The sequence below is a fragment of the Chanodichthys erythropterus genome, chromosome 2, assembly GCF_024489055.1.
Source record: "Chanodichthys erythropterus isolate Z2021 chromosome 2, ASM2448905v1, whole genome shotgun sequence".
Classification (NCBI taxonomy): Eukaryota; Metazoa; Chordata; class Actinopteri; order Cypriniformes; family Xenocyprididae; genus Chanodichthys; species Chanodichthys erythropterus.
Window position 1 is genome coordinate 8,978,798 of NC_090222.1, and position 4,959 is coordinate 8,983,756.

General features: G+C 35.7%; 1 long non-coding RNA gene across 1 annotated transcript; it reads right to left on the reverse strand.

Annotated features, from left to right (window-relative positions):
- Positions 1-655: 655 nt before the first annotated feature.
- LOC137024673 (uncharacterized) lies at positions 656-1,251 on the reverse strand. Its single transcript, XR_010895731.1, has 3 exons — positions 1,125-1,251; positions 897-1,022; positions 656-735 (listed from the first exon to the last, which is right to left on the reverse strand). It is a non-coding gene; the product is annotated as an uncharacterized lncRNA (long non-coding RNA).
- Positions 1,252-4,959: the final 3,708 nt, after the last annotated feature.

Below are 4,959 nucleotides of genomic sequence, written 5' to 3' on the forward strand. Positions count from 1 at the left end.
CGGTAGTCACAGTCCGGTTAAAGAGTTCATACTCCTGTCTATCCCTTCGTCTGTGGTCTGACGCAATGTTCTGATTTTTTACCAGCAATTCAACGGATGATTTTAAACTTTTCACTTGTTGACGTAATATCTCATTTTCTGCTCTTCTCTTCTGATGTAATAGTTCATTCTCTTCTCTAAAAGCAGGAAATTGTCCCGACATCACATCCTTACTCTGGCATACACAGGATTGTCCCTCATTCTTGAAGGCCTCTTGGTTGGAAGGTAGTGCATCCGAATCCGAATCCGGTTCTGAACCAGACACATGAGCGACGTTCTCTGAACCACTCTTTACTGTTTGAGACTCAATTGGTAAAGCCTCTGAAAAGTCAGAAATGCTCCATGCATGCAGCATCTCATCATCCCAATTATCTGCATTATCCACGCTTGGGACCCCATTTTCCGGGAACGATTCTGTGGAAAAATAATTTGTATAAGTGTATCGGGATTAATCTAATAACATGAAAAGGAAAAAACATTAGCATATATCTATATTTTTCTGTATATACATACCCCATGATTGTCTTTGACGTTTTTGCTCAGGGGTGTTGGGTATCACACATATTTCATCTGATTCTTCAGAACTATGTACTACTGATCCTGACCCAGGCTCTTCCCTTTTAATACCATGCGTGGTGATATCATCAGCAAATGCAGTGGGTGGTGGTATGGCTCTAACAGCATCCCTTATATGTCCTGGGGGGAATGAAATTCTGTATGAGTGATTTTTTTCCGATTTTTAACATATGCATCCCTGCAATATATATATATATATATATATATATAATATATATATATATATATATATATATATATATATATATATATATTATCCACCAATGCATTGACCCACATACCGATCGGATCAGATATTCCAGTATCCTCAGTTGGAGTGTGAATTTGGGCCTTTACTTTCAAATGCTTCCCAACCTTCGTTTCAGAACCGTTGTTTCCAACACTGTTCACAATACTTCTCAAGGATGCTAAAAAAAAAAAAAAAAAAAAAAAAAAAAAATGTATTCATATCATGTTTTTAACATGATAAAAACGTTATAACAAACAATAAAAGATGAGCTAAAACTTACCAAGCGGAGATTGTTGTTGATTTTGGCTCACATCAGCCCCAGAAACCTGAGGGCCCCGCACTATTGGGCAGGGGAAAATACTTTAAAATCACAATTATAACACACTCCATATACGTTTTTAATATTTATAGAGTTGAAAATTGACATCATAACAACATCATACCCACACCGTTCAAAGCTAGAAGCTGATCCACAGCCTTGTCATAATGGGAGTTCTGTACGCAGAACGTCATATCACCTAGTGAACAACATATTGATGCCATGAACTACATAAACAATTTATTTATGCATTTTATTTAATTATTTTATTTATGATTAAAACACCAAATCAGAAAATAGGCCTACCGTTTGAAGGAGGATCCATTTTCAGAAATATGTCCTTAGGGTGAAAATGGAATACTGGAAACCCTTTTGATGACTTTAGAAAATCTAAAGTAAAACCAAGTAAAATCGTAGCAAATGCTCTTTGTGTTAGCCACACAGAAAAACCAGCCTACTAGCCTCCAATGGTCTTTATAGGTAACACAATCAGTGGTGTGAAAACTGGGGGTGTTACGTCTCGGTAGACCCCACCTCCTTACAAACCCCTGAGGAAAAGGATTGAACACCGGAATATTTAAAGAATAAAACTATGTCGGCTTTTCAAAATAAAAAATAAGATAAAAAACAAAACAACAACAAAAAAACAATGCATAGCTTCATCCGTCTATAAATAGATGCATTACAATTTTTAATAATTATAAAACCCTGTACATCTATTATTTACCTAGAAAGTTTATTGTTCAAAGGATGTTTTTTGTTCAAAGGATGAGATTTAACAAAAATCTTTAAAATAACACATCCAATTTGTCTATTGTATTTAGGGAAGCTTATAAAAAGTTATTTTATAGCAAAGGATATTTTTGTATAGATATAAGTAGACATCAGTAGACTTTCATGTTAACAAACATTAAAAACACATTCTAACAGACATACTGGCTGTATCACAGCAGGTAATTGATAAGAGAAACTAGGCTTCTGATGCTCATCCCTGCTGAGGTCTCAGTCTAAAAATGCAAACATGAAAATGCAGACATCTTGCTTCCTCAGCATGATTTAAGATAAGAGAGAGCCCCGTACTGCTTCTCTACAGACTCAATATTTTAGATGAAACAACACTTGATTTTCACTCCAAGGTGTGAAATTTGCTTGGGTGACTTTCACCCCACAATCAAAGGAAAAACATGGTCACCATCAGCTCCCAACAGACTGAAAGGAGCCAGATACCCGGGTTTCACCAAAATGTCATAAAAATGCCAAATCTGGGCTGAGATACAACCTCCATAAATTTACCCATTTATCTAACTATAAATCCAACTCACCCTATATCTCATTGACACTCGTGACCTACCAATCAGGGGACAACAGGCATAAATTCAGCCATAAAAAACAACCATTGACAACCACTGACCTGCCAATCAAGGCTCACAGCCCTCATAAAACATATTTGACATCCACTGTCCAGCCAGCTTGACTGACAACACACAGAAATATGGTCATAAATGAAACCATAAATTAGGGTAATAAATCATTATTCTGGCACAGTGTATATGATACTCTACTTACCTTGACCATGAGTACTCAGTCTTGAACTTTCTTCATATCCTCATTGACTCCTGATTTTATTTCCACCATTCTGAAGTCTATAATAACCCTACTAAACATTTTTCTGACCCAAGAGTACCCCTCGATTATGACCTTTCTATGCATACTCACTGCCTCACTCTGATATTACTTCCTCCAGATATGAATCCATTTTGACCTACTGAACAAATTTCTGTCAAATTAGACCTCGATGATGAGCTTTTTACATAAATAATTAGGCTTCCTAGAGTATATATAAAAAGTTCAGTATTGAGTACTCTTAGGCCAGGAATTTGTAAATTATTTAAAATATGGACTACTATCTGTGTGTTGTAACATCAGGACTCAATGAGTCTGTATAGAAAGATTATGATCGAGGACTCTTGGGTCAGAAATATGTTCATTATGTCAAATATGGACTACAAGCTATCTGTTGTAAGTCAGATATGGATTACTGTCTGGCTAATCAATGACTACTGCTGGCTGAGTCCATGAGTAAATATAGAAAGTTCATGATCATGGACTAATTTGTTATGTTCAGTAGGTCTCATATAGTATGTCTAATATATAATATAGTAGTCTTCTGTATGGCTGAAGTAACATCAGATTAAGGTTATGAGTATGTATAGAAAAATCATGATCGACGACTCTTGGGACAGAAAAAAATTAAGTAGGTTTCATATGGATTTCTGAATGGCGGAAATAAAATCATAATCAGAAGGAGGCAATGAGTATGTATGAAAGATTAAGATTGAGTACTCTTGTTCATTATGTCAAATATGGACTACTATCTGTCTGATGTAACATCAGCACTCAATGAGTGTGTATAGAAAGTTCATGACTGAGGACTCTTAGGTCAGAAATATGTTCAAGTGGTAAAAAATGGAGTTCTGTATGTCTGATGTGACATCAGACGACGTCAAAGATTCTTTATACTCGATTCTGTATAGAAAGTTTATGATCGAGGACTCTTGGGTCAGAAATATGTTCAGTTGTTCAAATATGGACTACATAGCTGATGTCACATTACAATGACTAAATGAGTATACAAAAAATGTTAAATATCCAATACTATTTGGCCAGAGATATGTTCCGTCTATCAAATATGGACTACTCTATGGCTCATGTGACATCAGAAGGCGTCAAGGATTATATATAAAATGTTCATGATCGAGGACTAATTTTACCAGAAATATGTTCAGTCGGTCACACATGGGCTCATGTATAGCTGAAGTAACATCAGAGTGAGTCAATGAGTATGTATAGAAAGTTCAAGATCGAGTACTCTTTGATCAGAAATATGTTCAGTCAGTTAAATAGGGACTACTGTATGGCTGTTACATCAGAAGGCGTCAATGATTATATTATAAAAGTTCAATGACGTATACTCTTTGGGCCAAAATATGTTCAGTAAATAGTTCATGATCGACGACTCATGGGTCAGAAATATGTTCAGTCGATCGAATATGGATCTGTTTGATTTAACATCAGGACTCAAAGGGTCTGTATAGAAAGTTCAGAAACATGTCCAGGTGGTCAAATATGTAGTTCTGTATGGCTGATGTCACATTAGAAGGCATGAATATATATGTATATAAAGAAGTTAAATATCGAATACTCTTTGGACATAAATATTTTCAGTCGGTCAAATAAGGACATGCTTCATGAAACAGTACGTATATATGGAAAGTTTATGTCAGAGGACTCTTTGGCCAGAAAAATATTCAGTAAGTGATATATGGACTAGCTGAATTATCATCAGAAGGTGTCTATATGACTATGTATAGAGTCAGCGTCTGAGGAAATATGTTCAAAAGGTCAAATATGTGCTACTGTAACAGAACAAGTTAAAGAGTAAGTTTAGAAAGTGTAAGATCGTGGTTTCTTTGGCCAGAAGGTCAAATTAGGACTACTTGTCTGGCTGATGCATCATCTGAAACCTGAGAGGTTATATTGCTGCAACGCATGTTTTATAATGCATATGAGTGCAATGAGTGATCCTGTGCAGCCACCTAGAGGTGTATTGTTTGCTTGCACATTGATTTAAGTTCTGTTAATTTTGCTTGCTAGTGAAGAACAAATGAATGAAACTGAATTCTAAAGATACGGCTTAAATGTGCAACATACAACATTTTATGCATCGTATGTTCTTTTTCGTTGCACTGTACATAAATTACACGGTAACTCAATTTATGCATGTTGTGCATTTGCA